At 42.6% G+C, this 26,317-nt stretch overlaps 1 protein-coding gene and 1 long non-coding RNA gene across 8 annotated transcripts in view; one reads left to right on the plus strand and one right to left on the minus strand.

Annotated features, from left to right (window-relative positions):
• The window catches only part of SHISA6 (shisa family member 6), a 267,634-nt gene that overhangs the window by 135,646 nt on the left and 105,671 nt on the right, over window positions 1-26,317 (minus strand). The window lies entirely within an intron of this gene.
• Window positions 24,828-26,317, plus strand: part of LOC308581813 — a 42,348-nt gene continuing 40,858 nt past the window's right edge. Inside the window, exon 1 of the long non-coding RNA XR_014005302.1 lies at window positions 24,828-25,147. This is a non-coding gene — a long non-coding RNA (uncharacterized lncRNA). The remainder of the gene's footprint in view (window positions 25,148-26,317) is intronic.

The following is a 26,317-nucleotide window of genomic DNA, read 5'->3' on the forward strand; positions in this document are numbered from 1 at the left end:
GTATTTGCCTCAATGGAGTGGCATCATTTAATGAAGTTCTTAATTGCTTGTTATTCAAATGGCTGCTTCATTAGTCAGTGGGCTGATGAGAACATCACTTATAAATTGTATGTACATCAATAGAAAGTGTCACTGTGCTGGGTAACAAATTGTGCATTTATTAGCAAAAAATAAAAATAAAAATTGTTGTGAAACTTTTTGGAATTTTTAAAATTGCAAGATGATCTAACTGGCAAGTAAGACAGTATCAGGTCATCTGGAGATGAGAGGTGAGCTCAGATATTGAGAATAAACGTAGTTCAACCTGTACAACAAGTATAAAATAGATGCTGGGCCTATTAATAGTGATGACACTGAAATTTGTAATTTGAATGGTTCTGGGATTTATTTCCCCACTTCATAAAACAATGAGTTGGGGCCTGGCTGGTTCCTCCTTTTCAAAAGTTACCTAGTAAAGAGGAAACTTAGCTAAACAAAGGAGAGGAACTAAAAGCAGGGAGGACAATTGTAGAAGGCTTCTATAGGCACAATACTCATGCTAAAAGCCTGAATGTTGTGAACTATCCTTCTTTCTCAAGGATCCCAGAAAATGCACTCCTGACATGAAAGCCTTAGGAGCTCCATTCCAAAGACAATGAGCATACACAGTCTTTCCCTATAGGAGTTTCATTCTCATAATGCTGCGTAGTGTACCTATGAAATTCAGCCAGAAGTGCAATTATTTTTAAGTGGGTATGCAGGCTGGTCCTAATTAGGAAGAGTGAAGTGACTATCTCAGACAGCTGACATTAGTGTCATCTAAAGGGTAGGAAATGGCTGGCTATTTAATTTATTATTATTGGCTTGTTTCCAATGCAGTGCTAAGCAAGCATCACACCAGTGTAAGGATTCCTGCTTGCACAGACTCACCCCTTCCCCTCATCTGGTATGTGTACCCCCCCCCAAAAAAAAATCTGTTCCAGAGTCTTGGTGGAAAACCTCAGAACAGATTTAGGGGACACACAGAGGGAGGAGAGGGAGAACTCCCATTGAGCAAGCAGGAATCCTTATGCTGAAAGGATTCTTACTTAGTGCCACACTAGATACAAACTGCTGCATTCTTATGCTCAGGGAGAAACACATGTGGAATTTTATAGCCCGGAAGCCAAAATAATTTGAGCAGATTTGGCATCTTTGCACCTTGACATGTGTGTCTGCACAGAAGGATGTTGTCTGCTGTTCTGGCGCAGGATATCTTGGACAAGACCTGTGTATGTGGATTATTTTAGTACTTCCCCCCCCACTGCTTGGTAAGGTCTGACTACATTAAAGAAACACAGATTTTTGATGTCACCAAAAACCCCTCCCTCACTTATAAACAGCAAGAGTTGAAAGTGTGTCTAAGTACTTAGTGTTCGAATTATTTAGAGCTGGCTTTTGAGCTCCACCTCGGCTCTTTCGCTCTGTGCGCACAAGAACAGCTTTCATGGGACTTAGGGACTTGGAACCTTAGAGAGGGGTTTCTGATGCTTCAGGTTTGAAGCTGAGAGGGAGGGAGGGAGGGAGGGAGGGAGAACCTTGCAGGCATGGGATACTGAACTGCTTCCAGCTAAGAGCTCTCTTTTCCACCAATTTGTTTCCTTCTAGTGTCAAGGAGTTCCTCAATCTTAGCCAAAAAAAGCTAAATCTTAACACTCTATCTCTATTTTCTGAGACTTTGTATGACACACTGCTCCCAACCCACACATACTCCCAACCCTCCCATCTTCCCTTGCCTAGCACAGGGCATCTTAAATTATCCAATCTAGAATGGATGTCTTAGAATTATAATCAAATGCGCCTGCAATTTTATGTATGCCTGTGCTGCCACACATAATTTAGTCACAACACTACACTGTAGGATTTATTTGTTCTTATTCTTTAGTTTCAATAAATTAAGGTTTCCTTTTCCAGTTTTGGGGTGTGGGTGTGTCTGTATCTTCCTTGGTCACATCTCACTCGGGCACACTTAGAAAAGTTCCCATCACATTTTCAGCTAAGGTCCTGTCTTGCTCTTGGAGGTGGATGTCTGAGGGATCCAATAAGCAGTGAATGCATACACAGTTCCATCAGAGATACAACTGGGGTGGGGGATGAGGTCTGACTACCTGTGCTGGAATTACATCAGGACTGCAACTGTGCTCTTAAATGCAGTCAAAGATTCAGTGGGTAGTTTGGGGCTGGTCAATTCCCCATCTGCGAAAAGGTAAATTAAAGTGACATGGGTATTGCTGTGAGGATAAACAAACCAACAAACAAAAAGTTATAAAGATTCTGCATGTTGAAAATGGTATACACAGTGGTGATAACAACAAAAGTAATAATACCTTTCTTCCAGGCCCTTTCTCACAAATCTAAATGTAAACTAGTCATTTCCCAAGTGCATAAAAGAGCCATTTTAATAGCTTTAAAAGGATGTGGAGGTTTAAACCATGAAGCTATTTCTGTTTCAGTAACTGCTGAGCAGAGCAAGCTGAGTTCCAAAGAGATTTTCAAGATTATAGGGCATTTAATCAGTAGTAACCTTTCCTGCCTTGTAAATTGGTTCGTTTGATTTCACTCATCTATTGGAATTACTTTTATGTAAATATATATTTTTCTCTGCTTCCTTTCATCCTTACTCCTTTGTTTAAGAACAAAAGTCACAATTAAAAGAATGATAAAGACACAATCAGATTCTGGTTTCCCTTTATAAAGGAGAGCATTATTATCTCTCCGAGTGAATCAAGGGAATTTAACAGCAGGATTTCCAAAGATGAATTAAACATTTCTCAAGCAGCTCATGCACTGGAACTCTGATTGCATCACTAGCATTTCCTAACCCAGCTCAGGTAAGGGAAGAAGGGGGAAGCCAAGAAAGTGCCATTTGATAAGGAACAGGATGATCTGTAAGGTTAAAGGCCTTTATCCTGGGAAGGTGCAGTCTGGAGCAACCACAAGATGTTCCCTCACAGGAGACAGAGCAGAAAAATAAAGGCTAAGAACGTAAGAAGAGCTTGCTGGATCCCACCAATGGCCTGTCTAGTTTTGTTATCATTCTGATCTAATTGTTTGGATAAAATTAGGCTGCAAATTGGGAAAAGCCTGGGGGAGGGGGCAAAACCTGCAACTCTACAAAGATCTCACAATCCAAATGATTTCCCCTAGTTGTTAGAAAGGAAACAAACAGGGACACGCTCCACAATGGAGTATGAATAAGGAGCTCCCAGCAGAAGCTTCACTAGCCAGGCTGGTGGCATGCTGTCCCCCTAACAGGCTCCAGGATAAATTTGACCTATCTGTAATCCAGTAATATATTATAATAATTGGAATTCTGACTTCTAATTATTAATCAAATGTGGTAGCAGGTTCACAGCTATTAATAATTATGGCACTCTGTATTTTACAGTGGTACCTCTAGTTATGAACTTAATTCATTTCGGAGGTCTGTTCTTAACCTGAAACTGTTCTTAACTAGAGGTGTGCTTTCGCTAATGGGGCCTCTTGCTGCCGCTGCGCCACCAGCACACGATTTCCGTTCTCATCCTGGGGCAAAGTTATCAACTCGAGGTCACTCTTCCAGGTTAGCAGAGGAGTTTGTAACCTTGAAGCATTTGTAACCTGAGGCGTTTGTAACTCGAGGTACCACTGTATTATGTATTATAAAGGTAAAGGTAAAGATACCCCTGACCATTAGGCCTAGTCGTGACCGACTCTGGGGTTGCGAGCTCATCTCGCTCTATAGGCTGAGGGAGGTGGCGTTTGTCTGCAGACAACTTCCGGGTCATGTGGCCAGCATGACTAAGCCACTTCTGGCGAACCAGAGCAGCACACGGAAACACTGTTTACCTTCCCACCGGAGCGGTACCTATTTATCTACTTGCACTTTGACGTGCTTTCGAACTGCTAGGTTGGCAGGAGCAGGGACCGAGCAACGGGAGCTCACCCCGTCGTGGGGATTCGAACCGTCGACCTTCTGAGTGGCAAGTCCTAGGCTCTGTGGTTTAACCCACAGTGCCACCCGCGTCCCTCATTATGTATTATACTCAGTGCTATTTTTCTAGAAAAACAGGTGCCATGAACACCTCCCTCGTTCTCTTAGAATGGCAATGGTGCCCACCTGAGAGATGCCAGAACTGAGTTCCAGCTGAAAAAAGCCCCAATTATACTTATTTGCCTACCTGTATTGTTTATTCTCTCTCTCTCTCTCTCCCTCTCTCTCTCTCTCTCTCTCTCTCTCTCTCTCTCTCTCTCTCTCTCACACACACACACACACACTTTGAGCATAATATAGCATATTTTCATATTTGGCATCTTCTTTTGTCTATTTACAGGCTTACAGAACAACAGAGGTACCATCAACCAACATCCAGAAATTTGGTCATGATAGTGAGGGGCTTGCATTATTAATTGTTATAGGGGGCACAGTTTTTTGTTTTTATATGTTGCATGAAATACTGTATGAGCGGTTAATGTTTTATTTATTTTTTCCTCCCCACCCCAGGAATAACATATGTATGCATATATTTTTAAATATAAGCACCTTGGAGGCCTTTTAGAGAACAAATGTCTAGTATGTTTAATAATAACAATGATTATGTTTTTTAAAAAGGGCAGAGCAGCAATCCCTTTACTTTCTCCCTATAAATGAATGGCTGTCATTCACTGTAAAGTGAAATGATGTACCTGGGGATCCCATGGTGGAGAGTCCAAAGTATATTTGTATGCTAAGCAAACAGAGATATTGTGCAAAGATCCCTAACATACATGCCCGCTCCCCATTCATCCTATACATCATGATTAAGGACATTTCATTAGTATCTATTTAAACATGTACTTCAGCACCATCCACACATTTTATTTCCATTTATCTCCACCACCACCAATATTGATATCCCACCTTCCCTCTTCCTTGTAAACATTTTAAAGCAGCTTTATACATTTCTGAACCCTTTCCCAATAAGCATGTTGTTCGGCTGCACGAGAGCCAAGGGCCCTGTAGCTATTAGAGCATGTCCACAATGCATGTTAATTACACAAGTCCCTAATTCTATGGGCTGCACATATATTGAACCTATATTGCTATTACCATAATACCCAGCTGACAATAAATGATGTTGTGGGCTGCTTTGGACCAAAGAGGGGCAATTTTCTTTTCTTTCTTTCGGCAGAAATTCTGTGAAATACCAATTCACCTTTGTTTAGAAAAGAGAGGTTTGCACTGTGTCAAAAATTCAGCCCTCAACAGTCAGTATAATGAGATGTTTCAAAAAGAAAAAAGAAAAATAAGCAATCACTGGGTGGTTTTGCTATGTGGTTGTTTGATTCCCCCTCGCCTTTGTCTTTGCCTTGATTTGAACAATTGCACAAATGAAGAAACAGTACACTGTGTGAGGATTTGCACACACACTCACATACACACAGGGCCAGAGAGAGGGAGAGATTACTGGAGATTAAAGGATGGTGGGTGGTGGGGGCAATAGAACCCATCATGCAACTGGAGTTCTAAAACAGAAAACCTCATTTGTGCCAGCCTGAAAGCAGAATCAAACTAAATGCTGTGAACTGAAGTCTGGTTGAAACTTCACATGCACAATTACTGGAGATTAAAGGATGGTGGGTGGTGGGGGCAATAGAACCCATCATGCAACTGGAGTTCTAAAACAGAAAACCTCATTTGTGCCAGCCTGAAAGCAGAATCAAACTAAATGCTGTGAACTGAAGTCTGGTTGAAACTTCACATGCAGTCTCGTTAAAGTTATAAGTTTAATATAGATAAAAGGCTTTGTTTGAATGCATTGTATTTGGGATGCTGTAGAGGGGGAAGGTTTGCCTTGGGTTGGAGGTTCCACTATGGCAAAAGCAGCAGAGAAGGGTGGTACTTTTCCATTTCAATGAGCTAAACCACCTGACGACTCATCAGGAGAAAACAGAAACTGCAAAGCTCTCACAGCTGGAAGCTGAAACATGAGAAGCCTATGTGTTTGGTTTTTTTGTTGTTGGAGATGGTGAGTACTAGTAGTAGCAGCAGGATGATGATGATGATGAACAAGATCAGGGGTCAGCAAACATTTTCAGCAGGGGGCCGGTCCACTGTCCCTCAGACTTTGTGGCGGGTGGTGGCCTATATTTTGGAAAAAAATATATGAACGAATTCCTATGCCCCACAAATAACCCAGAGATGCATTTTTAAATAAAAACACACATTCTACTCATGTAAAAACACCAGGCAGGCCACCACAAAAAACCCAGAGATGCATTTTAAATAAAAGGACACATTTGGATCCGGCCTCCGGGCCTACTCATGAACAAGATGATGAACAAACTTGGGACCAGAGAGAGGAACTGCATAGATGACTGAACCCATTGCTTGTCTGCAATGTGTTGCTTTGTTATTTTGAAAGGTTTATCATATTCTAACTAGTATTTAAGACTATTCTGCAGTAATAAGCTTTGAAACTTAATATTGTGGTGGGGAGAATTAATCCCTACACCAGATCCAGATCAGAGATTCAACTGAACAATTCTAACCCCCTTATGTGCTGCAATCAGTTGTGTCCCTCGGCTGATAGATGGCTCTTTGATCCAGCAGAGACTTCTGTGAATGGAAGGGTGTGTGTGTGATTTTCATATATTTCCTCTTTCTTTTGCAGTCTCTCATGTGTGCCTACCACACTGTTCTAAAGGAGCAGATGTGGGTGTGAACAAAGGGGTCTTCAGAAGGAAAGAGAAATTCAGGGAGAAATTAGCTCCTCCATTGCCTGTTAGTGACAATGCCTGGTGGATCAAAGAGCCTTCAATCAGCAGAGGAACCTAGTTGAGTACAACCCCATGTGCAAGGCTACAATCTTATACTGGAAATTTATACACCGTGTATGGCTGGAATATGTGAAGAGGACTCTTCTCTCCACTCCCCTCTCCTACTCCCTCTTCCTTCAAATTTCTATCTTCCCTTTCCTCCTAAAGGAGCCCAGGACAGCTTGAAGAAGCCCAAGACCTATGCCTGCTACCCACTGTGGGTGAAACTTGCATGCTGGGACTGCGCACAGCAGGTCACTTAACCATACATTATAACAAATGGAAGTAGTCGAAATAAAAAAATAAAAAAATAGTCCAATAGCACCTTAGAGACCAACTAAGTTTGTTCTGGGTATAAGCTTTCGTGTGCATGCACACTTCTTCAGAAGTAGGTTACTTTAAAGCCTGTTCAGCAGATACTAAATGCTCAGAACTACTTAAATTGTACAAACAAAAGCTGTAGAGCTATGGTGGCCATATGAGCCGGGAGATGCCTGCTATCGAAAGTACAGTATGTTCCTATCAGACACAGTATTATCTCCTGCAATAATAGACCAAGGTCAGGGCAGTGGCCCATAGCTCTGTTACTCAGCACAGTCTCCCCTATGGGAATGTGGTGGCACTCAAGATATGTGTTAATTCCCCATATATATATATATATATATATATATATGCTTTCGTAGATTTTCACGGGTACAGGAATGTAGGTTTTGGTGTCTTCGGGTGTCTTCCCGTGTAAGAGTTGGGGTGTCTAGGCGACGTTTCGACGAGGTCTCACTCGTCATCTTCAGGCTGGTGCTTTCGGCTTCTTGTTACTGGAACAGAGCAGGATCTCAGTGTTTGAGTTCCTATAAATACTGTTGAGGGGGTGTGGTGCAGAGAAGAAGTTCCCAGGTTATTGTGCCTTTTCTTCTTTTGTTCCTTAATTACTTGGGGGATATCTTGAGTGATATCTTGAGTGATATTCTGAGTACCACTTAGGTGGGTCATTAAGTGTGGATTAGTTGCTATAGCTTTCGTGTCTTGACCTTTTGAGCTTGTGAAGAGATTTTTCTGAGAAGATGGCTGTACTGAGTTGTGCTCTGGCTTGGCTTCGTGTATAGGGGCGAGCTGTGGTTTTGTGCCCTGTGCCAGCCAGATCTGTGTAGGGATTGCAGGGGGGTGCAGCATCCGGAGGTGCCACTATGGTTTGGCTACCGGATGGAGTCTGTAATTTATCTGTGGAGAGGGTCTGGGTTTGGGTCTGGTGTGGTTGATAGGTGATGGCGTTCTGTGTGCCTCTGGTCCTGGTGTCGGTTTTTGTGGGGAGGGCTAATTTCCAGATGTCTGGCAGGCGGGACGTGTCGTCACGCTTGTTCATGTTGTGAGGGTGTTTCTCTATCTCGATGGCTTCCATGATTATTCTCTTGTGGTGATGTTCCATGTTAAAGAGCAATTTGGAATCTGCAAAATTAATTTCGTGTCCTGTTTCTTTCATGTGTTGGAAAAGAGAGGAGGTTTTTTCTTCTTTTTTGACGGCATTCTTGTGTTCTGCGATACGTGCATTTATTCGTCTGTTTGTTTGTCCAATGTACGTGGCTTTACCCTGCAAAGTCTGCCCAGCCACGTACATTGGACAAACAAACAGACGAATAAATGCACGTATCGCAGAACACAAGAATGCCGTCAAAAAAGAAGAAAAAACCTCCTCTCTTTTCCAACACATGAAAGAAACAGGACACGAAATTAATTTTGCAGATTCCAAATTGCTCTTTAACATGGAACATCACCACAAGAGAATAATCATGGAAGCCATCGAGATAGAGAAACACCCTCACAACATGAACAAGCGTGACGACACGTCCCGCCTGCCAGACATCTGGAAATTAGCCCTCCCCACAAAAACCGACACCAGGACCAGAGGCACACAGAACGCCATCACCTATCAACCACACCAGACCCAAACCCAGACCCTCTCCACAGATAAATTACAGACTCCATCCGGTAGCCAAACCATAGTGGCACCTCCGGATGCTGCACCCCCCTGCAATCCCTACACAGATCTGGCTGGCACAGGGCACAAAACCACAGCTCGCCCCTATACACGAAGCCAAGCCAGAGCACAACTCAGTACAGCCATCTTCTCAGAAAAATCTCTTCACAAGCTCAAAAGGTCAAGACACGAAAGCTATAGCAACTAATCCACACTTAATGACCCACCTAAGTGGTACTCAGAATATCACTCAAGATATCACTCAAGATATCCCCCAAGTAATTAAGGAACAAAAGAAGAAAAGGCACAATAACCTGGGAACTTCTTCTCTGCACCACACCCCCTCAACAGTATTTATAGGAACTCAAACACTGAGATCCTGCTCTGTTCCAGTAACAAGAAGCCGAAAGCACCAGCCTGAAGATGACGAGTGAGACCTCGTCGAAACGTCGCCTAGACACCCCAACTCTTACACGGGAAGACACCCGAAGACACCAAAACCTACATATATATATATATATATATATATATATATGTAGGTTTTGGTGTCTTCGGGTGTCTTCCCGTGTAAGAGTTGGGGTGTCTAGGCGACGTTTCGACGAGGTCTCACTCGTCATCTTCAGGCTGGTGCTTTCGGCTTCTTGTTACTAGGCTCTGTTCTAGTAACAAGAAGCCGAAAGCACCAGCCTGAAGATGACGAGTGAGACCTCGTCGAAACGTCGCCTAGACACCCCAACTCTTACACGGGAAGACACCCGAAGACACCAAAACCTGCATATATATATATATATATATATATATATATATATATATATATAGTCCTGCTCCCCCCCCCCCGTGTCATTCATAGACACACTAATGCTACCAGCGCCTAGGCTTGGTTAGCATATTGGAACCCTCCCAATTATGCAAAGCTTCATGCCAGTTCTCTCAGTGTCAAAGCTGCGGCTTTACAGCTCACTGAGATAACATGATTTCACTCCGTTTTCATACTGTGGGCGAGATGGATACATTCAAAGACGCGCCATCTCCCCCAGGAGGAATCCCCACCCCCCCGACATTGCTTGCTCTTCTGGAAATGCTCAAATGCTTTTCTCATGAGAGCAGATCCCGCTGCCTAGAGCAGGCTACTCTGCGCTGTGCTCTATAATGTACCTATGAGCCCATGGAATATATGCAGGGAAACCTAAAGAGATTGTGAGCATGAAAGAGAAAAAAGTCCTTAGTCTCTGCTGTGCCTGGTGCAGATGGGTACATAACAGGAGGTGCCTTACTTGCAACCAGGCTTTGGCTGATAGTGACATTTCACTGATTGGTTACCTTAATATACTCACCAAGAAATGCAGGAACCAAAGGCAGTCTGCTGAATTCTGCCCTTTCTTTCTTTAAAAAAAATCTAACCTGCCTTTCAGGCCACATTGCTCTCACAAGGTGGCTTGCAAAATGTTAAAACATATAATGTAATAACAACAATGAAATACCCCATCAACCGTACTAATTTATAAGCAGCAATAAAAAGCACAGCACATTATGATTAGCCAAACAGAGAATAGAATACAAATGCTATTAAATACCTCTTGAACACTAGCAATGATTAGTCTTGCCTATTTTCCCTAGAAAGGGTCTTCTGAAAGTGTTTGTAGGGGAGCAGGGCGGACTACGGAAAAGCTTTTGTTTAAACACATGCTGCTGAATCCATTAAGTTGAAGGGCACTGGCAATCTCCATTTCTGGTATTTCTGGGCATGAATGGATCCTTCAGATTAGCACACGGACCTGAAAGGTGAAGCCTCTGCCACTGTTTCCAAGCTCCCCATCCCACCCCGGCCACTTTGCAAGCTTTGGGAAAGAAGCAGGGACCAGCTATGATAAAACATGAACAACAGATATGGGGAGAGATGGTGCTGGACATTATAAGAGGACTGGGCTCAGCTCATAAGGGTTTCCTGTTGTTGTTTAAATGAGGGGTTTCATTTTTGAACCCCATTTCAAATTTCAGCAGCTTTGACCTTCCCAGAGGAAAGTAGAAGTGCAGAAATGATATAAAAGTCCAATAAATAAAAGATTCCCCTATTTTTAAGGCATTTATATACTGCCCTTTGTAAACATTTATCTCAGGCGGTTTACAATGCAATTAAAATCCAAAACAGCAGCAATAAAATATGAATACAGCAATTAGAAATCAATAAAAAAACAGAGTGGAAAACTGAACTTCAGGTGATACTTGAAGTATAAACACACTAAAATGCCTGAGGGGGAAAAACCCTTAACCTGAAATAATAATAGTAACAACAACAACAACAAAGCGTGTTCTCATTAAAAAGAGAGCACGTGTTGCGGATGGGGCCGAACAAAACTCCACTTGGTTGCCAGGCAGTATTAGATTCAAGGGGCCTGGAGCAGATTGGAGGATGGTGTTACTGGGGTAAATTTGATGTTGCCAATTTAGGGGTGGGATCAGTGGTTATTTAAGCAAGGTCCACAGCTTTCCCTTTCTCTTTCGCTGTGGACACCGGATCTCCCGCCCGCCCTCCCTTGATTGGGCTTGCGCTTTGACCTTGCTCTGCCTGTCATGGGGTCGTTCGCATTGGTGCGGGGGCCCAGTAGGAATTTTTCCAATTGGCTGATTAGTGTGTGCCTTTTGGGTTTTGCCTACTGCTTAGCAAATCGTCACAACTTGTAAGGTTGGCGGTTAGGCATTGGTTAAATTGGTTGGTGGAGGGGTATGGATTGGCTGTGCCTGCCCCTCCAATGCTGCTGCTGACGGGTATTCCGTTAAAGGAATTCTGAAGCTTACCATCCCCTTCGTCCAAACCCTGACGGCAGGGTGCGGGCCGCGTAAGCTTCAAGGAGCATGCGCGGAGTAGCTGAGGGCCTGTGACGCAGCTCCAGCTGACTCTGTCCCTTGTTCCTCCGGGACTGACTAGGGAGTCAGTGCTGTCCCCCAAGGCGGGGGGTGACAGATAGTCATAACCAATGCCTAAGCAACCACTCTCAATTTGTATGCAAATAAAGTTGTGGCCAAAATTATGCCAAAAACCTTAAACAAAAATTATGTGTGATGTGTGAGTTATTGGGGTAGGGGTTTTGGGGGACCTCAGCACGCAACAACAACAACAACAACAACAACAATACAGAAATGGGTGCAAGGCAACCTTCTTGAGGAGGGTGTTACTCGGTTGGTTGAAAGCCTTGCATTTGTGGCCATCTGCCTCATCTTTGATGACAGGGCTTTCTAAGAAGGGCCTCAAATGAAGATCTTAAGTGTTCAAGCAGTTGGGATATGGCAGGAGGTAATAATAAATAATACAATCAGGATTTGAGCCCTTTCCTCTAAGAAACACTTTTGGAAACATCCACTGAGTCCCATCCACTAGTGTTTCCAATGCTCTGATTTCTACGAAGCACCTCTGATCACCACTGCTTCCTGTTGCTGACAATTGTTTCAGCTCCTTACTTAACACAATCTCATCTAAAGGGTAACCAGGTTTCGAATGCGCCATCATAGCCCACTCTCTAAATCTCCAATGAAAGAAAGAGCTGAGAAATTTGCCCATCTTGCTCACAGATTTGTTTTAGGGTATAAGCGGCGTAACGTCTTGTCACTTATATAGACAAAACAATTTTTTTGATGGAGTGATTGGCAGTCTTCAAAAAGCCAGCTAATCAATACCTGCAGCTGCAGAGTGCTTCAAAGAAATATAGCAAAAACTGCCTTTTACTTTTTATGAATCTTTTGTGACCTGGTCTGAAAAATGTTCTCTACCAGTTATTATGAAATATGTATGAACAGCAGCAAATCTTCATCTAACAAATGTTGTCTCTGCGTTGGAGAAGAAGAACATGAGGCTGGGAATGACGGATCTCCTTGTAAACCACTATAAAGTGGAACATTATCTCCACAATGGAAGATAGTTGTGGGGTGTTGGGGAGAGAGACTAAATAATCAGAGAACATCTGAGTGACCTCACAGGAAATGGGAGCAAGCTAGAATGCCTCAGCCTGTCCCAGTTAGTTGCAAGCACACATTTTAATGAGTTTTGCATAATGTTGTGATGATTGACTGTTCAGCTCATTGGGATGCCAGCTATTTCCAATTACCTGCCAATTCAGAAACCAGACAATATGACACGTGAGCTCAAATGCCTGTGTGCTTAAGTAGAGAATTATACATTTAGATTGATGCATTCAATCTGGTTATGAAAATTGCAGCCAGCAACTCACAAAGATATGTGAAGAGCCATCTACAGGAACTGGCTTTCTTTTTTAACAATACACTAGGGTAGTTGCTCCATAGAATAAATCTCTCAGCCTAAAGTACCAAAGGAACCGAGAGTCCTGGCCCTACCTCTGACCTTGGTAAAAGGATTCAAAAAACAACAACGAAAGTGCAGCTACAACTTTGTGTGAATTCTCAGCCAGCGAGTCTAGGATAAGCGAAGGTAACTTCAGAGCAATTCTTTGTGACATGAACTAGCTTGAGACATTGGTACAGGTGGTCAGGGATGAGCTACACCAGGTGCAGAGAAACTATGGCCCTCCAGATGTTGCAGAACTACATTCCCCACCACCCCTGGCAATCGACTATGCTTGCTGCTGCTGCTGGGAGTTGCAGTTTGACAACACCTGGAAGACCACACCTGGGCGACACTGTAAAAGATCAGGAGGCACTATAAACTGCAAAAAAGCAAGTTATGGCTGCACAGGCATCAATCCAGTAGCTCTAAAAGTCCCAGGGACACTTCAAGTCCTCTAAGCTGAGTAGCAGAACCCTTTTTGCCAGTCAGGTGACAACAGGGAATCGGTCACCTCCTGCTTCTTTCTATCTAAACCTCAGCACCTGAAGCTATTTTTAAGTTTGAACTACTTGTAGGGTTGATAACTCTTGCTTTTCTTTCTTTCTTTTTAAAAAATGCTTGTGCATAGGTGGGTTTGGTGGTACAAAAACCCAAAGGTTCCCATGACGGAGGCCTTAACAGGTCCATAGTAGAGCCTGGTATAGAGGTCAGTTGTTTCTGTCAGGTTTGGAGGGTGAAGACCAGCAGTTTCTTCTGGATCCTGGGGTAGAGCCCAGTGCAAAGCTGCCTTCTCATTTAAGCGGGCTGAGGGAAGAGACAACATAGTCTTGCTACTTGTTTTTCTGGTGAGAAATCAAGAAAACTAGTATCTTTCTGCTTGGTTAGCAAGCAACAGACTACACGTGAAAGTCATCTGGCTGCTCTTTGATTGCTTTTAGATTCTACCATTGATGCTCCTTGTAATACTTGTGAAAAACTTGCTTTCACTGAGTGCTCATTGCTGGTCTACCACAGCCCTACCTTCCTGAAATGACAACTCTGAGTGCCTGGGAGCCAGATTTCATTATGTACCTGCCACTTTTAGGAAAATAAACACACTGTGAACTAAGCATGCTAAAGCCTGGGGCTCAGCATTTCTAAAGATTCCTTCTCCCTGTTTAGCTCCTTCCTTGATGAAGAAAGTTGTGCCTCAAGATACATTGGGCACTGACAGTATTTAAAATTATGACGCCGCCCCACTTTAAAAGTATTTTTGCAATACGTCGTACTTTGGACATAACGTTGGAGAAGACTGTATTTTGCACATAACGTTGGAGAAGGCTAACAGTGTGCATCTATTGGCTTTGCCTTTTGATTCCTCCCCACCCTGCTTGCTGCTGCCTTTTAGCTCCTGTGGATTAATGGAGGACAGGACTGAAGAGAGTGGAGGCCTCCACGGTATGCACAGCAACCAGATCTTTATACAATACAACTCTCCACTGACACAGGTAATTAATGCCAATCAAATTGATAGGCAGTGTCAAGCAACCCAGGCAATTAACCTTCTGGACTGGGAGCACCTAATAGTCAGCTTTCAGAACTGAAAGTTCATATGGGTGAGAGATCAGGGACTCTCCTGTGCAATGTGAACAACAAATGAGCATATTTGCACATTCCAGCCCAGAAAACAAGCCCACTGTATTATTATTGTTATTATTATTATACTGGCTCCTTTGGAAACTTTCAAATTGGGCAAAACCAGGTCCCCATTTTCTTCCCCTTATTCTGGAATAATGAAGACAAGTGCCTCCGATTCTCAGTTAGTATTTTTTGTGGCTATTCCTATATCAAACAGTAAATAACAAATAAATGAAATAAAATGTCACAACCACACCAGATGCTGTACAATAGTTCAATGAAAAACAAACCAACTCTGCCTGCAGCCTTGCAACCTAAAGAAATGCAAGTTGTTGTTGTTGTTTTTAGGAAAGGGGGAATGGGGAACAAGGGAAGAGGAGGAGAGGCAGTTTGGGAGTCAGTCGGTGGCTTGGGAGGAGAGAGACATTTCCAGGCACAGTTTAAACTTTTGCAAAGGGAGAGGGGCATCTGCTTCTTGGGAGCAGATAGTTGCTTTCCAAGAAAGGAAACGGGAATGAATGGAGTCCGTCATGAAGGAAATACAGTACATGACCAAAGCATGATACTGAAGATGGAGTGGGAATAGGGTGCCAAACAGGCAGAAGAGAAAAGAGAAGATGAAGTTGAGGAAGAGGCAAACCAGAAAGAAGCAGATGATGGCAATCAAACTGGAGAAGAATGGGAGAGAATAAACCTACAATTTTTTTGTTGATCATTCTGCGCTAAAGGCTTTGCTTCAACGATTCCTTGTTCTTTTTACAAGACAGGGGGCTTTATTTCTCCTTAGATATGTCATACCTTGGGGATACGCTGTCAACTGCTGGGGTCTGCCCTGCACAAAGGTAGCAATGCAGAGGCCACAGCAGTACACGGCTCCTGGCTTGCACGCAGCTGCCATTGTTTGATGGTGGCATTGCCAGAGGCACAGACATAGTGTTTGCATTTAAAATATACTAACTTTGCCTGCACAAACTAATGATCCTCTTCTCTCTACCAAGTACCTTCTACAAGATCAGCTACTCTGACCACTGCAAAAAATAAAATAAAAGTGCTTTACTGGAGACCTAACTTCCTACCATGCCATGTACCATGTGAACTCAATGTAAATGTTACACTTCTCATTGAGGAGGATAGTATGCCAAACTATCATGGAGATAGTTCTCCTGAGATGGAAAGCAGGAGAAACAAAGTTCAACATGCCTCTATGATAATATGATTTGATACCTTCTGCAAACAAGCTGAGGTGTCACATCAGAACTTCACATATCACTGAGGGAGGGAGTCAAGGAATGAGCTGGGGTCTGTCACCAACCAATCTACAGTTATTTAGTATATTTGCCATAGACTCTGGGAAGCCTCTGCAACATTTAGCATGGTTTGAAAATCAACAGAAAATTGACTGTTGGCAGTGAGGACAGAAGAGTGTCCGACAGTTCGTTTTTACTACTCTCCCAGGGTATGGATAAAGTTGGCTGTGCAGTATGACTCCACTCTGCATGCATTGAAGACTGGGGGTTCAAGAGGACTTGGGGACAGCTCATACAGCCAGCTTGTTGTTGTTGTTGTTTAGTAATTTAGTTGTGTCTGACTCTTCGTGACCCCATGGACCAGAGCACGCCAGGCACTCCTGTCTTCCACTGCTTCCCACAGTTTGGTCAAACTCATGCTGCTAGCTTCGAGAACACTGTCCAACCATCTTGTCCTCTGTCGTCCCTTTCTCCTTGTGCCCTCAATCTTTACCAACATCAGGGTCTTTCATCTGCTTATTTTCTGCCTCAATTGCACCATGTTCTTGAAATGAGTTGAGTGAATTATTTTAATCATTCATCATTATTTCACATGCCATTGCAAGCATTTTGAATAAAGGTTAGCAGCAGCATGTAAATCAGATTTTTCTTTTTCTTATGACATTATATTTGGGTTGCTCTTGGCTGTTGGTTAGATACGGTGCTGCCACCATAGGGGCTGCATAAGGAGGATAGCTACACTGGTGCTACGTAGTGAAGCAAGCAAGGAAGCATCCAAACTATTCAAGAATATATCTTTAAATGTCTGGTGTAATTGCAATAACCTCCAGTCTGAAGATTTCTCACAAAGCTTGCCATTTTGTTTAAATCAAATATGTACCCAATGCAACATCTAGCTCAAACTCTGAAGAACTCTGTCATTTCACATTTTCATCTGCTGTATCTGAAGAGCTCAGACACAATGTATTTGACTTAGACTCATAATCCAAAATTGGAATTGTAATGTGTAAAACAAGGATAACATCCCAAACAGATAAAAATCACAGGTAACTCTAATCTTCTAATTAATTCCAAACAGGACACTCTAACAGCGCTGTAGAATTTGCTCAGGCTTTGGGAAGAGTATATTGCTCAACTGTAGATCACTCATTGGTGATGCCATCTGTATATCTTCTTTATGATACAGACTTAGGTCCTGTTGTGCCAAAGTGGAGGCAATTAATGAGCCAGTGGTGTCACATTTTACCTGTAGTCACAGTGACACACTGCTCTAGGATTGCCCTCTGCCAAGTCTGTTGTGTCTTCTATCACTATACTGAATCTCCAGTGCTAGAGTTACCCCAGTGGCTTCAAAATCACAACTTATTTTCAGATAATGGCCAATTTGTCCTTTCGATAGGTTTGTCCTTGCTTGGAGCTCAGCTAGGTCCTGGGTCCTGCTGGAGAAGGGAGGGTAATAAATATAATAAAAACAATACTAAATACGACTGGGCATTGCATGCTTTCATCCTTTGCTTTGATGGCTAAAAGGGACTCCACATTTAAGAGGGCCTACATTGGTCTAGAACAGCACAGGCAGGAGTGACAGGAGATGCGTCCTCCTCCAATAAGGTGTCTGACCTTGGAAAGGCACTATCAACTTTGAAGCAGGACCCATAAACCATGATAGTTTCACGTGTGTCATTCTGTTCCCCTGGTGTTCCGAGCTTTCTATTAATAGATGGCTCTCATAAATCTCACTTGTTACACCAGAAAGTTACAAGACAAAAGTGATCTTCTAGCTGTCTCCAGGGAGTCTCTGTTGTTGGGGGGCAGGGAGATGCATGCTGAAAGACAGACAGGGAATAAACACCTTAATACAGCAAGAACTCTGTAGTATAAACTGACTGCAGCAAAAAAGGGAAAGAAAAAGCTTTTACTCCATTTCTTCTTCAGCACTATGATAAGCTGCACCATCCCTGCGTTTCAAATATATCTCGCTGGATACATGGGCATCAGAACCCATGGCCACAGAGTAAATAGTCACATGACTCATTCTTCATGCTGGCTTTATGGTTCTTGCATGACACCCATCGCCTGCTGTATGTTCTACTACTGCTTTGGAAATATGTGGGGAATTTTTAAAAGCAGTCTATATGTGGACCTAAGAGTTCACTATGTAGGTACCTTTGCAGATGATCTGAGAACATTCTCCCTTGAACCTGGGACTTAACATGGGGTTTGCATAGGGCTCCAGTCTCAAACTAATAAATATATTGGGATGAGCAAGAATCATCATTAGGCGAAACAGTATCTCTGGCAACCTGATCAATCTACACAGCTTGGAGAGAGAGCATGGAGGAAGTGGGAATCAAGAAGGGACATAAACCATGTGCTGAGCACTCCAATAACTATGTGAAAATCGAATCATCAATATGGAAAAAATACATTGAGATTTATGTCTCCTTCACCTGCCCACAAAATCTTGAATAAATATTTCTGCCAGATGCAGCACTTGGGTCCTCAAATCAAAGTAAAAACAACTTTGGAATTTTCTTTCTTTTAAAAACTATATCATGTTGTAGAAACATAAGGCGCTTGCCATTACAAAAATGTGCTAGACACCATGTTTAGATTATTTTATTTACCATGTAATATGATTTTATTATATTTCTGGGCCAACCCATAACCAGAGTTCTAGATGTTAGCTTTTATGTATTATATTTCAGGTGCATTGGCTTCTCTATTAATTCCAGCAGGGCCAATTGATTAATTGTTTTAATTTTAAATTGGAGAGGTAATAGCTGACTTCAGCCTCCCTCATGCCCTTTTATTCTAACTTAGTCACCCAGCAGGGATAACTCATGCTTTCTATTTATTGAACTAATTACTTTGGCAGTCCTATAAGAAGAGCACATACCCACCAGGTCCTCTCTGCCAAGAGCAGAGCTTCTGCCATCACTTTTTTCTTCTTCCCAAGATTGCTAGGGGAAGTCTCCAGAAGCAACTGCAAGCTTTAGTGTTGCTTGTCTAGGTGGCGTCAGTGACATCACCTAGACAAGCAACACTAAAGCTGTGTGAATCCATTAAACTACACGTTTGTTAGCGATGCCTTGGGCTAACAATAACCCATAGTCATGCCTGCATTTCAGTCCTCCCCTGAATCACAGAACCAGGCAAACGTGGTGCATGCCACGAGTGATTCTCAATAGTACTACAATGTAGGCATTCTTGACTTACTTCTGCTTGTGTTGCATGTGCTAGTGTTAATTTACTCACACACCCCTCTCTTTACTCCACCAAGGCAAGCAAGACACATTGTTAAAGTTTAGAGACACTCTAGCCAGGCAAATACACTCAAGGAGGTTGCAAAGAAGACTTGGGGAAGGCGTGTGGCTTAGGGAGAGTCCTGAGGACCAGATAGAGAGGGCTGGAGGATGGCATTTGGCCCCTGGCCTGAGCTTCTCCATCCCTGTTCTACTGAAAGCAATCGTGTCCGCATCGTAGTCCTGGTGGTGATTTAACTGATTAATCATACTACGTGTCTTCTTGCTTTTGTTGGACAACTCTAAGCCAATGTTTATGCCTGGTGAAGTCCTGCATGGCTTTCTGACTTTGATCACTCTGAATCAAAGCATCTTCCCTCTAGAAAATGAGCGTTATTATTTTTAAGTTGAAATAGCCAGTGCTTATTGAGATACAGGAGCAAAAAAAGTCTTAATAAGGAGACTCAAGAACAGAAACCAGTGGAGGTAATTTGATGGTTCACAGTGGATGAAGTGTATTGGCTTGCTCTGTGCTGGTGCACTGGCAGGCTGCAAATACATGGTAACAAAGATGTCTCAAGCATTGTGTGAGAGGCACCAAAATGTCTCATTTTCAGACTTTTCCAGCACAGCACCTTCGAACATATCTGTTATAGAATCATCCTAACCATCTTGCTAACCTATGAGTCAATCAGTTGGATCTAATATGTTGTGCGTGTGTGTGTGTGTGGGGGGTTACCTTAGGACAGGGGAGAAATTTGCTTTGGTTTGCATTTTAATGAGAAACTATCTAATTCTCATTTTTCAAAGCAATACAATATGAAAACCGAAACACAAGTCAAAATAAAAAAATTCCTTCCAGTAGCACCTTAAAGACCAACTAAGTTAGTTCTTGGTATGAGCTTTCGTGTGCATGCACACTTCTTCAGATACACTGAAACAGAAGTTGCCAGATCCTTCTTCAGTGTATCTGAAGAAGTGTGCATGCACACGAAAGCTCATACCAAGAACTAACTTAGTTGGTCTTTAAGGTGCTACTGGAAGGATTTTTTTTATTTTGACTATGGCAGACCAACACGGCTACCTACCTGTAACCGAAACACAAGTGTTCTTTAAAATTCTCACTTCTCTGAATTTTTCAGTGTAATTCTCCAAACAATGTGAGCAGAATTCAACTAACTAGTCTTGCAAAGAAGACTTGGGGAAGGCGTGTAGTCTTGCTAGTTGAAGCCCTTGCAAGGAGTTCTGCTAATGCAATGGTATTTCCCCTCTCCCCATGCCCACTCAAATTGGCTTGCAGGGGAGGGTGGGGTAGGAAAATGCCCAGAACAGCATGTGAGGGGAGGAGAGGGAAGGTTGTTCCATCAGGCAAGCAAAAATGCCTGCGGTGACAGTACGATCTCCTTAGCACTGCATTGAATTCATCCCTTTGTGTACATGCACACACCCTATATAGCATATTTTATTGGAGAGTTTATAAAACATTAGTGCAGATAACAAACAACAATTGCTCTCAGAAATGTGTATGTTAGTAAAAACAGCATATAGAAGTGCATATATTAGAAGAAATTTGCACTAAGTTGCTGACAGATTATCATGAGGATTTTTAAAAACAGCAATGCAAACTACTGTAGAAATGTAGGGAAGTGGATTTAGACTGGAGAAATGAGAAATAGAGAAATGAAACTGAAAGATTCACCCCTAGTGTTTCCATGTGTTTGATGATGTAGTATATTCTCATGGTGTGTTGTGTGTATGTGTGTTTAGTCTTTTGCCCTTCATTTCCCCCCTTTTCTAGTATAGACAAAGCAAATGAGGTATATACAGAACAGGATATTGTTAGGGTGATGAAAATCTCAGGATGCCTGATTTTAACCTGATTTCTTGTTCATTTGGCCATCCTCTTGGCGGGCTGCTGAGGAGAAAGATAAGATGGATTGGAGAGATAGGCTAATGGATCGTTTTTTGTGTTTCTTGACTTCCTCTCATTAATCAACTTCTCTAGCAAGTTCATTTGTGTACAGTACAACTCAAAGCAAAACAAAGTAAGCAGAGTGATTTGTGCCATTATGAATTCTTAATTCAAACAGGACAACAGATAAAATCTCTCTGAGTGTTGCTGTTCAGCTTCTGCAGCGGCCAATTAATTATTTTGTATTTAATCTCAGGTGGTGCTGTTTCAGAGTCATAGCGATGAATCTTCTGTGCCCATGGCAGGAAGAAGGAAGTTGATCTGCATGCCTAACTTGTTGGGATGCCTTGACTTACACATAACAAGCATCTCCAACTAGCAGCAGATGAAAGCTTCAAAGCTAGTGAATAGAGTACGTACTAGTAGAAGAAAGCTCAGCAATGTCTATATTATACACGCTATAAGGAAATTGCCTGGTGCAGGGCACAGCTTTCAAAATCTTGAAGCTTGGGTGGCTCCAGGTCCTTCCCCTTCATTTGAGCCTGCACCACATTTGCATTTGAGTGTTTATGTGCATGAAGGAGTATATGAAGAGAGGAGTAGATATTGGCTCTTTTATCTACAGATAGGATGGGGAAGTTGTGGTACATAACATGTCACTGGATTGCAACTGAGATCACCTTATTGGCCATGCTGGTTAGGACTGACTGGATATGGTGTCCAACAATATCTGGAGGACCACAGGTTCTCATTTCAAAGAGAGCCCAGGACTTCCACCATGGGTTACAGGGAAGCTCAGTTGCTTTTTGGGATGTCAGCTAAGAAGCCAGAGATTCAAAATAACTGCTGGCTCAACCTGTCCCAAGTTGGTAACTTCTGCAGGGTTTCCTTCCTTCCTTTAGTTTGTAAGCAGCACAAACAGCTTACACCTAGAAACATAAATGCAATAAACAAAGGTTTGCAAATGCATGCATCATACAGATACACTTACCAGAGAGCTGTGCTTGGAAGCAGTTCTCTTTTGAGCTTACGTTCCATGACAATCTACTCTCTGAAATGTATGAAATGGCCGTAAATTATGTGGGAACAGGATTTCTCTCTCTTTCCCAGCCTATTTAAACATGACAAAGTCGGATGTCACATGATGCAGCCACCTTGCAGAAGCTAAGTAAGTCTGGTTCTGGCAGTGCCTAGATAGCAGACTACCTGGAAACTCAAGAATGCCACCCTGAGTTCCAACATGGAGGAAAGCAAGATATAAATGTAATAAAATAATAAAATAAATATTAACCCTACTGTGAGATTCCTGCACAGGGTGGAATATAAATCTAAGCAAGTGATAAATCTCACTGCCACTTCTCAGTAGCCCACACAGGGTTAGCAACCCCTGCAGTGAAGACATAACTTCTTGTGCCTTCTGTGGTTGAGAAAGAAGAACTGCGAGCAACATCTCCTAACGTCAGTGTGCCATAAAAGACTTGCATATGGCAGTGGGAATAATGACTTATGGTTATTATTCTATAGTGTATGTTAATTATCTCAAGCCAAGATGCTAAAAAAATTATAAGATTTAATGTTGGAGTTCATAATTGGGCTGCGATTGTTAATGATTTAACTTTGAAATCAGTTGCCATAATAAGCAAGAAAAGTCAGGGGTTTAAGTGGGGGGGGGAAGCTAATTAAAATAATCAGCTTGACTTTTATGGGAGTTGGCTGGGGCCCTGAAGTGCTAATTGATGCTAGATGAATGCAGGCCTTGCCTGCAGCCCTCAAACAGGAAGGACTGCTGTCTTGTGCTAGCCTTGACGCCTGATGCAGCCATGTTGAGGAATCATAGCAGCTCTTTTGAATAGGAACTCTGGTCTTCATTTGGTTTAGCAGGGATGTAAAAGCTGTTGTGGGGCAGAGACAGTCCCAGGATACTTACACAGGGACATGTGAGATGTTTCCAACTGCCTCTCAATGTTGCATTGTGCAACATCTGTTAAACTATTATTAACGCATCCTTTAATGTAGGACATTGCGCCAGGCTGACTAGAAATGTGCTACTTAAGGGGGAAATCATAATTTAACACATACATACGAGTCTCATGCTAATGTGAAGTGATCTCAGATTTCCTCAGATGTAATAGCGCTTTTTCATGACAATGCAACCATCAAACTCATTAGGGAACAACATTGTATTTTCAGTTACTGTCATTTTTATTCACTACCGTTAAATGATCCCGCCCCGCACCTAGTCAAGCAGTGTTTCCTGATTTCCTTGTACTGTAGTTATGTCTGTAAAATATTACAATTCCTCATTTGCATATAAGAAGCATCTTCCTGTATTGTATTCACTGCAAACCTGACCTTCCTCTGTTAGTGGAAACAATGGGAGCTGGAGAAGGAGTTAGCGCATTATAACCTGGACAAAATCTGTGAAAAAGAAGCCATTCTTTCAGAAGTCCCAACTCATACTCTGGCCTTGAATGCACTGTACTGACACACCGAATCTCTATACGATTGACCCCTCTGCCCTCCCTGTGATTCAGCAGCCTGCACAGGGTTCACATAACACAGTCAGACATGTTAGATAACATTTGTAAAGGCTACCTTGTAATTTTCTGCTCTGGTGTCTCTGTGGAGGTCAGAACAGTTTAATCCAATATCATTTTGGATCCTCCGGAATTGTTACTGAGACAATATGTTGGGTGGTGTGAAGCTAGGTATCTTTTAAATGGGAGGGGGGAAATCCTTTTGGAAGACTTGGTGGAGGTATTCAGAATCTGTCAGAAATATTTTCAGATTTCCATGAACATTTTTTTCTTTTTGTTACCTTCCCTTGTAGTGTGTGTGTGCCTTGGTTCACTTGCTTGAACTCTGCATGCACTTTAAAAACAAACCAGCAGACTTATACCCTGCTTATGACACTGAACAGTAAAAGGGGCTGGTGGGCAGTTCTCCTTTTTTTGTTTTGGGTAACAGACTTTTGTTGTGGGACTAGACTAGGTACTTTGCATTTCTATTGTTCTATGTTTCCTATTTAGCTCCCTGGGTAAAAGGGATGAGAAGGGTTTTTTTTATGTAATTGATTTGTTAGCAGTGGCCACACACTGAAGCTAATTACAATAGCTAGAGCATTTCAGATGTCAAATAAAATCATCTCGTCACATACAAGAGCAGGATGGATTCAGAGCCATCCAGCTGATCTGCAACAGCAAGGTACCATTCAAAGCCTGTGGCTCACTAAGATGGAGTGGTTTAATTTAACAACAAAAGATGCTTGTGGATCTCAGTGTTCAGATTCTAAATCTGCGTCACACATCCCCTCTGAGCATTAATCTCCTCTCTTTTATTCGTCAAATGAATGGGGGTAGAGACAGTATGATCTCTCCACCTTTTTAAGTAGTTGGGACAATCTGCCCTGGGCACATATTTCCACATCTCAGTGCTGGCAACCATCTGCTTGGGAAGGTGTATCAAATCTAATATACCCTGCTTCCAATAATTACACGCAAGCAGTGAGTGTGGGGAGTGGGGCTGGGGAGGGAGGGAGGGAGGGAGGCAGCATAACCTCCTGAAGCAAGGAGACAGTCAATGACACGATATCAATATCCCAGAGCTGCTGTCTCTTCTCACACCCATCACTGAGGCGCAGGCTCTGATTCACACTATGGAGAAGAGAATGGAGAGCTGAGCACATTGATCCCCTTGGTTCATCTCTGGCAGCCAGCTGTGCTGATAGTTGCCTTGTGGGGTGGCAGTGCTACAATCAGGAGAAGAGATAATGAGCACAAAAATCTGCAGAACTGGATTGGAGGGCATTTTATTCCTGGAAAGAAAGCCTGCTTGGCCCATTCCTAGTTCAGATGTTTGCAGCGGTTTTACATGGCTGGCTCTGTGACTTGAATGTGTGTTTTCTGCACACCTCCGGCAAGCTGCTGCAGAGAGCCACATTCCAACAGCGTCAGTGATGCTGCAGAGAATGAAGTGCTAGCTCTCTGGGAGGTCTGCTGAGTGAAGGGCCCACTCCTATGTAATCTTCCCTCCATGCAGGCTCTCCTTCTTATGGCATGCAAGGTAAGGATTGCATTTCAGATTATTTCTGCTCTGTGTGATTAACCAGCGCCTGACCAGGTAGCTGCTAGTCCAGGAACAATGGGCAGAGCTTTAGAGATTCAGAAATGACTGTGGAAAATGCAGAGAACAGTGATTAGTATACCAAACAGCCCCTGGCCTGCAGAGCAGGATATATTACCTTACCACATGCTTGGCAAACCCCCTGTCTGCTGAAATAACTCATCTAGTACCCTGAATTTTATCCACATGGTTGTGTTTGATTTTTGTTGTTGAAAATGCTGCAATTTCTTAAGAATATGTAAATATTCCTTCTGTGGAACAATCCTATAAGTGTCTTTCGTTTTTCCTAATGGAAACAGTGTTTGCAATTTTAACTCTATGGGTCCACTGTTTCACTCTGTGGAAACAAAAACCCATTCCAACACTAGGCACAGCTGTGGCCTGCGCAGTGGTAGGTGCTGCAGTCTTCACATGCCATGGCTGGCAGCTGCTGTGGCTTTGTGCTTGTACAGTGGCATCAAGCAGGCCTCAAGGGATATGACATCATTGTCCCGTGCAGGCCATTGGGGGTTTTTGCGTACCTCCACATGGAATACTTGGCTGTTGTCTGTCTTGTGCATAGCTCTCAACTTTCCCCTTTTCTTGCGAGGAATCCTATTCGGAATAAGGGAATTTCCCTTTAAAAAAGGGAAACGTTGACAGCTATTGTCTTGTGGCAGCTTCAAGATTAACAAATTCATTATTGCATAAGCTTTCTTGGATGTCATCCATGTTTCTTACGAAGTCCTCCAAAGCTTATGTAACAATAAATTTGTTTTTAAGGTGCCAGAAAACTGTTGTTTTTCCTTTTTTAAAGTTATCTCTAGGTGGTATAGTAAAATGCTCATAGCTGTCTAATGAAAATATGTATGTATGTACGATGACTACTACTACTTGTCAGTATCCCCTAATAAAAATTTTTTAGATAGTCATTATACATTTTATTACAGAGTATTTTCTAGGCTGAATTGTGGGAAGGCCCTGTTTGGATTGTGCCAAAATGACTGAGGGTGAGCAGAGTGATAATTTATCAATTCTTATAAAATAGTCGCTGGTGTGACACATGAGTTGAGTTCTGTGTAGATTCTATTTCAAGATCGTTACTGCTACCTTCATAAATTCTGGCTCAGT

This window comes from Podarcis bocagei, assembly GCF_964188305.1.
Source record: "Podarcis bocagei genome assembly, chromosome: 2".
Taxonomy (NCBI): Eukaryota; Metazoa; Chordata; class Lepidosauria; order Squamata; family Lacertidae; genus Podarcis; species Podarcis bocagei.